Source organism: Teleopsis dalmanni, chromosome 1, assembly GCF_002237135.1.
Source record: "Teleopsis dalmanni isolate 2A chromosome 1, ASM223713v2, whole genome shotgun sequence".
Lineage (NCBI taxonomy): Eukaryota > Metazoa > Arthropoda > Insecta > Diptera > Diopsidae > Teleopsis > Teleopsis dalmanni.
The window spans coordinates 166,407,125-166,419,164 of NC_051846.1; positions in this window are offsets into that span (position 1 = coordinate 166,407,125).

Here is a 12,040-nt window from a genome sequence, read left to right on the forward strand (position 1 = left end):
ATCTAATACGTCAAACGACCTATTTCTGGAGGAAGATTAACAGTATTTGGTTCACCCATAAGAAGAATCGATAAGTACAACTACTTGGGATGCCAGCCTAATGAGCAATGGGATAATAGTAAAGAAATACGTGTCCGAATTGAAAAAGCAAGGTCTTCTTTTATCAAGATGAAAAACTTGCTGTGCACACGAGAGCTGTCATTACCGCTCAGAATAAGAATGCTACGACGGTATATATTCACTATACTCCTCTACGGGACAGAGGCGTGGACGCTGTCTGTTACATCGATGAATAAACTCGAGGCTTTTGAAATGTGGTGCTATCGACGTACGCTGAAAATAAGCTAGACAGAAAAAATTACAAATACAGTGGTACTTCGGCGTGTCAACAAAGAGACAGAAATATTAGAGACAGTAAAACGCCATAAGTTAGAGTTTTTTGGTCATATTCTGAAGCATCCGGAAAAGTACGGACTACTAAAATAAATCATTGAAGGCAGAATTGAAGACAGACGTTACCGGGAAGACGAAAAATATCATGGCTGAAGAATTTACGTCAATGGTTTGATAAAAGTACAAGATTACTTTTTCGAGAAGCTGTAGATAAAGTCAAAATAGCAATCATGTTAGCCAACGTTCGAAGCGGACAAGGCACCTTGAAGAAGAAGAATACATCAAAAGCCAATGCCTTTAACTTCTGTGCTTCATAATTTTTTCCAAAATACGCAACAGTTTTTATCAAGAAAAAGAATAAGAAACCTCATTGTTACGTTTAAATGACAGTCAAGGTGTTACCGACAAAAGGAACATTTGAATGTTTTGTTAAGTATATTCCATATATTGAGAAGAGCTCTACACATCAAAGGATTACCTTCAAATGGTTGTTTTGTTTTTTGTAAAACAAAAAAAAAATGTTAATACCTGAATTGCGAGGATATCTTAATTGTCCTTAAAATACGAACTTAAGCACGATGTCGCGAAGACAAAGATATTATAAAAATTTGAAGAGTAATTTAAGACCTAAAGGATGAACTACATATTTTTAAATATATTTGAATGTTATGTTTTTTATATATTTTGTTAAATTATTAATTAATTAATTTAAACTTTTATATTATTTAAATCATTTTAATTAATTAAATTATAAATTGAAACATTATTGAAACATTATTGAAACATTATTATTTTATTCAAATATTGAATAATGATTTTGTATTATTCAACAGGGGAATCACATAGATTTTAATGACAATGGTAGTCTTGTAGTGTTCCCAACCACTACAATGAGACTAGTGGTTCTAAACATCATAACGCTAATAACACTTAAAAATGAATACATATACTATTTGTTGTAGTAGGTTAGGTGTAGCTGTACCGGCGAACCAAAGGAGTCGCTTAGGCCTATTTATCTATTATTTTACCGTATAAGAGAAAAACACAAAGGTATAAAAAGACTTAGAACATTTGGCAAAGTTTAATATGTTATTTAATGGGAGGTCTTGTGACTAACCAAGATTCTCCAAAAAGGAGAATCTCTAGAGTAGTAAGGCATGTGCTTGGCAGCAAGAACAAAGAAGATGAAAGGCATTTTTATCGCCATTTCGCCAAAACTGCGATAGATAAAATTGAAAGAGAAATGCAATCTTCTAAAATAGTTTCCTAATGTCTTGTAAATAAACGTACCGTTAGACTGAATCTCTAAGGGACATCTCAATGAACATTGGCTTCCTTTTTAATGAAACGTGACCATATTGCATACATATTGCCTACATATTGTTGAGTTTTCTACTTTTTTATTAAAAATTATTTTTTTAGTAACTAATATAAATTGTGTTCAGGAATTTCAAAGAGGTATCAGTCAAAGCATACCAACTCACCAAAGCTTTATGGTAGTCTGTTTTTAAATAACTATTTCAACTGAAGACATTTAAAGTCAAAAATGTAAAATTGAACAAAAATTAATTGAAAATCTGTTTGCAATTTTCAAGAGACAATTCTTTTAATAAAAGAAATACAAGTCTTTTCAAGTTTCTTGTGTTTTCTCCTTATATGAAGATAACAAAAAAGCCTATCCAGTTCCAATGTTTCAAAGTACAGTCCTAATATCATGTTTCCAACACAAAAATCTGTTCGCTTTTAGAGTAGAAAAATGTAATTAAAGTTGAAGAAGATTAATTTAAGAAAAAGATCAATTTAAGAACGAAATCGAAAAAAATTATAGACAATTAGTTTTTTGTCATTTTAGTAAACAATTAGTAAACTAATTAGTTTTTTGTCATTAAAAATATATGTTGCCTAAAATTATAATGATGAAATACTCAATCCTGGTGCCGTTTCCTTTATTGTGTCATTCAGACGGTTGAATTGTAAACAGTAGAGAACTCTAATTCAAATTAAAAACACACCAAACTTGTTTGTCATCAACCCACGATTTGAGGTAATTTACGGAGGGTCACCAGCTATCGATCATAATTATTTGCGGTGGATATTACCGTATTTCAAAAATGGTTCGATTTCATTGCATTTCAGTAGAGTACCACTGATGATTATTCGATCAATTAAATTTGATTCCGATAACTTTGTTTTGATAACCAAATATCGAGCATCTTTGCGTAGTCTGGTTTCTTTAAGAATTTTAAACTGTCATGCGGGATAATGAAGCCCCTGACACCTTTTGTAACGGTTGTTGTTTAGTACGTACGTCTGTTATGACCTGACAGCTTAGGTGTTGGTTTTGCTTAATGAAATGCAAAATTTTGTAGACTTTTTAGTGACAAAAAATGGCGAATACTTTTTGTATTACCCAATAATAATAGTTATTTAAAGAAAGTTGCATATAATAGTGAACTGTAGAAAAACTCTCAGTTAATTACAACACTTCAAAAATATTAATGGTATCAATTTATATCAAAATATCATAGTTTGAATTTTTAATTATTTTCATATTAAAAATTAAAACTAATTGATTAAATTAAATTAAAATAAATAAAAAAAAAATTTTTTCGGATACCTAAAACCACTAATCATTATCTTGCCAAATTATATACAAAATTTAGGTAAAGAGCTTTTCGAACAGAAGTGAAACAAAAACAAAAATTTATTTTTTAAATTATTTTAATTAATTGAATTTTTGGCTGGCCATACAGCTGTTTCGAGTATTGCCAAATACTCTTCATCAGTGGTCTTGGACATAATTCTTATATTTAATTATTCGTAAATAATTATTTTTGAGACTGCAAGTACCAGGAATCGAACTCGGGTCCTGCCAAATATGAAGCTCAGAATCAGCGCACCTTAACCAACTGATCCAAAGCCGTACTTGACTTTTTATGTTCGCATATTTTTGCTGGAGTTTTGTTACTTTTGCTATGAAAGTTTTTATTAACAATTTTACTTGCTGTATTTATATATTAGAACGAAATCATAAACCAGCTGTAGAATAATTGAATTAATTAATTAATTATATTTTTTATTTTTTAATTGTTAAATTTCAAAACTATTCTATTCGTAGAGGCATTATTTGTTGCATGATTTTATTTATTTTATTTATTTTAATATAAAAAACTAAATTAAGACTTGAAACTGAAATCAATAAAAAAAAATTTTTTTTTATTTTTCTTGAATTTTGTTAATTTAATGTGAAAGTTTGTATTAAAAAATTCACTTGCTGTGTTTATATTAGAACAGAATCATAAACTAACTGTAGAATAATAAAATTAATTAATCATATTTTTAATTTAGTTTGTTAAATATCAATATTCTTATTATGCATTAAAAAATTAATTAAAAAATAGATTATATTTGTATTAATATTCAAAATTAAATTTTAAAAAAAGTATTAAAATAAAATAATTTCATTTTCTTTTTGAGTACTTAAAACCTTGCCAATTTAAATCAAAAAATTTAAGTTCAACATTTTATTTATTTTAATACTAAATTGAAAAGAAAAATTAAAATCAATAAAATATTTTTGTTTTAATTTTTGGGCACTTAAAACCAGTTATCCGTTATCCAATAATATATTTGGTACAAAATAAATAATGAAATTATTGTGTTGTAATAAAAAATCGTTTTAAAAATTGTAAATATCATTTATAATTCTTTTTCCAAATAACTACCCTTTGATATTAAAAATATATTTAAAGAAAACACAGTCAAAAAAAAAAAATAGGAAAAATTGCAAGGGTGAAACGCGCCCTTGCAATAATGCAACTCAAAGCACACAGCAATTGACTTTGTGCAGAAGCCGCGCCAGAGGGCTAAAACGATGCAACTCAATATACAACAACAACAACAACAATAACAACATCCAACATTACATCAGTTATTACTGTTGCTACGTCATTAGCAATTTTAGCAGCAATTGTCGCAGATTGACAAACATCCAAGCGGTTAATATTATGATTTCAAATAATAAAAATAATAATAAAAATAAAAGAAAATTTGTCGCCACAAATAAACTGAACGATTTAAAGAAGAGAAAGAAGAAAACAAAGACAAAGAGTAAGAGAAGCAGAGTCGAAAAATCAAATATGCACTTTGATTAACTGAAAATTGACTATCAAAAGCAAATAAAATCGTTCAGCTCCATACGCGGCTCCATTCACTTTTCTATTGAAATCACATATTTCATCTTAAATTCTGCTTATATGTACATAGCTTGCATATCACGTCAGCAACGTTAAGCCAGCAAAGCGAGCAAAACTTTCATTTCGTTTATTTTCCATCACTTCCACTTTATTACGCTTTCTTCTTTAACTTGATTTCTTCAGCTACATCAGTTTCATCGTTTGCTATATGATATAATTTTTATTGCGTCTTATATTTCAAGCTATTCGGGCTTTGTTCTTTAAAACGAACGAACGAACATCGAAGAACAATGAAAAAGCGATAAAAATAGTTTGTAGGCTCCAGCAAAGCGCGGAGGCAATAGCCAAAAAGCGAAAAACAAATATTCCACAGTAGCAGTAGAACGAACACACAAGTGAAAACATGAGTGATAAGGCTCTTTTCACCAACAATTTTGCTCCCCTCATTCTCTACAATTATTTCCCTTCACCGATATTGTTTAAGGGAAATTATAACATATACACAACGTACGAGTTGTGTTATACATATAGTAGCACAATACCTATTTTATATGAAAAACAGTTGAGTTTTTAAGGTTATAAGACTGGCTGCAGAAACTAGTCATCCGTTCGACGCTGCAACCACTGCTGCCACTAGCAACTTTACTGCGTGGCTGCTTTGCAGTAGTGCAGCACTAGAGGTTTTACTGTTCTCGTTCTGTGCTATGGTGCGGTGCGATGCGGTGTGGCACGGTGCCGAGCTGTGCAGTGCTGTGCTTGTGGCGGAAGCAAAGCCAATCTGTCAGCGTGGCTGAAAAATTGATTATTCAGACAGTAAATTTATGGTGAAATAAATACGAGTATCTGCCTACATTGCTGTGAACATCCATGCCAGTGTATACATAGATACCTACATATATATTTATATGAACGGATGTTCGTATATATTTGGTATAAATAAATTCGTTAAGTATGATTCATAAAAATATAACATTTTTGCGATGTTGCAATATTTCACTTCATTAGGTTATTTCTTTTTGCTTTTGTTTATGCTTTATTTTATACTGTTTTTGTTTTTCTTTGCATATAAAATCAATAAAAATAAAAATTTATTTAATTAGTTTTTTCGGTTTTTTTTTTAAATTAATTTTGAAAGTTAATTTTGTTGGCTTTTTTATTTGCTTAAATTAAATTTTATTTTATTTTTTTTTTTGTGATCAGTAAATTGCAAAATTTACATAAAATTTTGGTATTTTTAAAATTGCACAAATTTTCTTATAGAGACATTTTAATAAATTTTAGGGTATTTTAGGGTATATTTTTAATATACTGTTCCCACAGATATTTAAAACACAAATCATGCATTCTTTATAATTACATCTCATATATTTATATGCATATATTAGGTAACTAAGTTAAATTTTCCCACCTAGGAACAAACGGCTAGAGAGGATCTAAACATTTTTAATGAAAATTCTGAGATAGGTAGCAATGTAGAACGTGAAGTTTCTACGAAAGGACTGAATAATCTCTTTTTAATAGACTTCCTGATCATTGCAATATCCTTCAGGTAGAGATGATCGCTACAATGGAAGCTATAGCTAGTCTGGAGTCCTTAAGTTTAGTCCTTAAGTTTAGGCAATTTATATCCAAGAAGATTTTTATTTGATTCACACCACTAAACAAGATTTCGACTCAGTTATATTTCTCTACTTTGAGCAATTTAATATAAAATAAAGAAGACTCAACAATATGCAGACATACATCTGTTTGTCAGTTGGCCACCATCATTTAAGAAAAAATGTGGTGCTCTTATAAAGATGCCCCATATCGATATGAGTTTTGTGGCAGGCTTGCTGTGACTGTGACAGTCGGTCAGGAAAGCATGGCAGAAAATGAAATCTACCTTTTAATCAATCCTCTCGTAGTTGTGGCTGTAACACAATGTGCTAATAGGCCTAATTGAATCCTTACGAACACCAGTATAACCTAACCTACCCTAGGTTGAATTGGTTAATACCAAGTTAATACCTTTAGACTTCCGCGTCCCTATCGTTTTAGTTAAAAATATGGTAACTAGAGTAGTAGAAGTGTTTACATCATTAGTTGTAAATGGTTTCCTTACTCCTTTGCTTCAAGACTTTTACTAAAATGATCTTAGTTTCTATCCTATTAATAGATAATTTTGATGAGCTTTTCATATTTAATATAAGTACTGCATGATTTTCTGTTTAGCTATATCGTTCGGTTTAAAAGACTGTGCTATATTAACATGTTTCAATCGTGTCCCTTACAAAGCTGAGAATGCGTATAGCATTACTTTAATTCAAATATGTTATATTTTCCGCAATTATCAGTGTATTCTTTCGAGTGTATTCTCTTAAGACCCTATGTCCTGTAAGTCCTCCAATCATTACTTAGCAGTCATTTCGAAAAAGAACAATTACACAAGATAGTATTGATTACTTTACAAATGTCAAGTTCATCCGTCTGTTGTGTTTTCTGTTACAGAAATCGTTACATGCATGTTGGCCAAGCATGTCAGTATAAATTTGGTTATTAAGTGGTGGCTGCGAGCTTCCCACCGCCGGTAACAAATACACAAATCTGAACCTAGTTGCCAGTGGAGTTAATATTAAGTTATTATATGTTAAATTATAGATTATATTTATATTTAATCCTTTTATTCCTAGGTGGAACAGAGGGCCGTAACAAATAGTTTCCATTGAACTCTATCTAATGCAAGACGTTTTGTTTCACTCCAGCTCTTTCCAGCATTTCTTAATTCGGCTTCAGTTTGTCGTTTCCAAGTGTTGCGCGGACGCCCTGGTCTTCTACTGCCTTGAGGGTTGAAATCTAAGACATTTCTTGCGATATCATCAGCGGGTTTTCTTAACGTATGGCCAAGCCATTTGTATTTGCGCATCATTATTTCATCAGTTATAAGAGGCTGATTCGTTCTAAACCAGAGCTCATTATTGGTTATGGTTGCTGGCCAGAATACATGAAGGATGCGTCGTAGACAGCGATTGACAAAGGCTTGTAGCTGTTGTGCGTCTCTTGCCGTTAGGTTCCAACTCTCACTACCATATAGTAAAGTTGATTTTACGTTTGCATTGTACAGGTGTATCTTAGTGCGTTGTGTGATGTTGGATGAACGCCAGATTTTGTTAAGGGTTCCAAACGCTTGCTTCGCTTTCGATAGCCTGTGCTGTATGTCTTGCCGACTGCCGCCGTTGTTCGAAATGTAGCTTCCCAGATAGCAGAAACTTTGTACATCTTCGATGTAGGAGTCATCTATTTGAAACTTCGTTGCGCAGTTTGAATTGAGACGCATAGACTTGGTTTTGTTGATATTGATTGACAGACCAGCTGCCAGTGCACGCTTTGCGATGTTGTTTAACGATATTTGCATCTGGGAAAAGTTATGTGTTAGTAAACAGATGTCATCAGCGTAATCAAGGTCAGTAAGTTTGTTATGAAGGCCGAATGAGATGCCATGATTTGTGCTCATAGCTTCCGACATAACCACATCTAAGACTATATTAAATAGTATAGGTGAAAGAATGCAACCTTGTCGGACGCCAGACTTAATTTGAATTTGCCCGCTGAGACGCCCTTCGTGAAGTACTGTGCGCGTCAGAGTACAAGCCTTTTACTAAATTTATTAATTTACTCGGTATACCTTTACACTCTAATGCATACCAGATGGTGGTATGGAGAAGTGTGTCGAATGCACGTTTAAAGTCGATAAACAGCAAGTATAGAGGAGATCGCCATTCGCTGGACTGTTCGACTATTATTCGAAGGCTGTTTATGTGGTCGGCACATGATCGATTATGCCTAAATCCTGCTTGTTCGTCTCGTAGTGTAGGCTCAACGGCCGAAGTTAAACGTTTATGTAAGATTTGAGCAATAACTTTATAAGCTACATTTAGTAAAGTTATGCCTCTCCAGTTGCAGCATTCCATCAGGGGACCTTTCTTTGGTATATTAATAATGATGCCGTCTTTAAGATTAGGCGGTAATGACTCTTGGGACCAGAAGTTGTTGACAATTGGTTGAATAATTTGAGCAGCTGAACTTTTGTCTGCTTTGAGCAGTTCGGGGGCAATATTGTCCGGACCAGCGGACTTACCTGCTTTAAGCTGAGTTATTGCTGCCTCAATTTCACTGATGTTAGGTACATCTGTGTTTATATCGTTGCGAGCAACATGTTCGTGGTGTCTACTACATAGTTCCTGCTGAGGATAGGAGTTGTTTCCCGCTAGGAGATTTCTGTAGTGATCTTCCCAAACTTTTAGCTGATCTTCGGTAGAGTGTACTAGTTCGCCCCTGGTATTTTTTATTGACTTTGCAATCCTGTGTTTACGTCCCACCATAGCTTTAGTGATGTTGTGTAGGTCTTTGAGCCTATGTGAATTATAGATTAACTTAATCAAATCATAAGATCATAGTTAAAAACTAGATGACCCTTCTTGTCCAAATGTAGTCGACTTGGTACATAGAAATAAATCGAATGTATCTAAGTTAATTTCTGTTTCTAATGGTACACTAAAGACTATAGGACAGCAAGCTCGGCCTGCCTTTTCGAATATCTTGTTGTAGTTATATGTTTACCGGCGCTACAAGAGGAAACAGAAGCGCACCTGTTGTGTGCTTCTATTTAAACTTCTCTACAACCAGACTTAAGTTATAGGGTGCCCCATTCTTCAACACACTCTGTAATATTTCCAACATTAGTATTGGTCAAGTACTTTAATTTTTCAATACTTTTAGCTGGTTTTAATATATACATCTTTTTATACACAATTAAGTGGAATGTGGAATCAAAATAGTTTTCTTAATGAATTGAAAATGATTCGATCCATCTTCCACTTCATTTAGCCTATGAAAGCATAGATCAACTCGATATACATCTTCAACGTTGTTTTATATGTCAAATCATAATGTAATAATCAACACCAGTTTAAATTCTTTTCTTTTAAAAAGAGAGTTGGATATATGAGTGACCCAGTGGTTTTCTTTAATTAAAGTATTTATTTAAAGTATTTATCAAAAGAATGGTAAAAATCGACTCTATACAATAACATGTAAAACATCCCAGCCAAACTGATCTTCATAACAACAGGTCCAAGGAACTTATAAGAGAAACTGTATCCATACTGCCAGTGAACTAATTTTAGTTGTTTAAGGTTACTGGTATGTAGAATCACACGCAAAGAAACTAAGCATTCCATTAAGCATTTATTGTAAAAATTTCGGACAAAGAATAGACAATTTCACAATTTTTGTGATTCCTCAGCTTTTGCAAATAAAAGAATACAATTCTAAAAACGTAGCTTCCTGAGAGTCTGTTAGTCTGTTTATAAGTAATAAAACCAGTTTTTTTAGACTACTTAAACTGAGCTGGATTAATTTAATTTATTTTAAGAGGTTTCTTGCTAAATCTTCTCTATATAATTTCATTCATGTATCGATTTTTTTGGGTTTATAAAAAGTGGTTTCAAGTTTTATTTAATGAACTTAGGTATATATAACAAATTGATTCATATATTGATAGTAAATTGACAGCCATAACGGCGTAACTTGATTAAATATTCTGAACGATACAACAAATGGTTTTTAAATTGTGCATAAAACTTTTTACTTATAATCTTTTAATTAATATGAAGTTATTTTGTTCACTTTTTCACAGCAGGATTGTATTATTATGTTATCTGAGTTAACTATGTTCAATTATGTTGAGTTCTACTATTTATAGTTCTCATTCAGTTTAATTTAATGAGCGCTATAAAATGAAACAAAACTGGCGTGTTGTAGTGAATTTAATTTAATACATAATTTTACAGAAATGTTTGCTTGATGTGATGTATTCGATCAACCAAATAAAATCAACTTACAGAACTTATGATTTATAATATAATTAAAAATGCATTTGATATGTTAAATAATTCAAACCATGAACGTAACCATATGACCGAAAGCTTTGCAATTCAAGGAGTATAAAATTCAGTTAACCCAAGCATTTGAATCAAATAATTATTTGTTGCATAGAAATTTTACAGATAAATCTTTAATCAGTGATTAATCCTCAATCATTTTTTCATTTATTAATCAGTAGAAAGGTTTACGTCCACAAATTCAACATTATGATATAGTTTACGATCTGGTCTGAATTTTTTTTATTTTTGAAAATAAAAATAATATTACAATTCTCATGCAACTACATATATATAATTACTGATATCAGTTCAAATTATTCGACTTGGACATTATATTATTAGAATGAACTCATAACATCTAAGATATATGACATCTTTTGACAAAAAAATATAAGATGAATAGTCCTTATACTATATACTCTTAAATTTGCGTTATAATTGTTGAAATCTTCAATCTTTATTAGAACATTGATTCATATCACTTTTCACCTACCGGAACAATACCCATTTTGTATTGGCGGCCATGTATCCATATGGGATTAATAGTAAGCGGATAAATAAGTTTCTTTATAGGTATATTAATAAGGATTATATCACATTTTAAACAATATCAGGTTTAAATCTAGAACCTACGAGTTCCAAATCAAGTGAAAACTGATTATTGAATTATGCGAATCAATTGAGAAAATTATCACAAATTTTTTTTTAATACCAGATTAATTCAGTTAAAATGTTATATATATTAACATTTTAAGGTATGTCATTTTATATATGTCTTTATGAATTCGATAGCGCATTGATGACTATAGAAAAAATAAATTTAGAATTATTTCCAAAAAGGTGCATAGTTTATAAGACTACACCCGATTATAATTGTATTAATTAGTATAGACAAAAAATGTAGAAAAGAACAAAGCTAATGTTATTATTTTGCTTTTATGATATGCTCTTCTATGAGTTATGTTTCCCTTTTATCTGACAAATTCTTCTAGGAGACTATGGCATAATCACTATACAGCATAAGATTTATTAGAAAAGTCCCAAAGAGTTTACAGTGTTTAAAAAAATAATAATAGAACAATGTTTTTTGATTCCGTAGTAACTATTCATAAGTTTTGAACATATTTAAGTAGATAGACACATCGACATAATAGATGATGTTTTCGAGGCAACCAAGGAATATTGTATCCTTCATGTGTACAAGTTTTATTTTCAATATTATTATATGATTTTGTAAAACTTTTTGATTTTACTATAGTTGCTTTCCACAATATATACGTTATTGATTAAATAAAATACTCCATTCCTGTTTAAAATATTCAATTCCAGCATTTTTAAAGGTGTTGAACGACTATCGAAGTATGGTACACAAAAAAATTTATCCATAAGAAAAGTATAAATGAAAGAAACTACAATAAAATTGCAAAGAAACAATTTATTTAAATGTTTTAAAATACAAAAAAGCAAGCTGTTTATGTATATAGTGCTTTAGAAAACAAAAGGAATATCATAATATTAGTACTATAT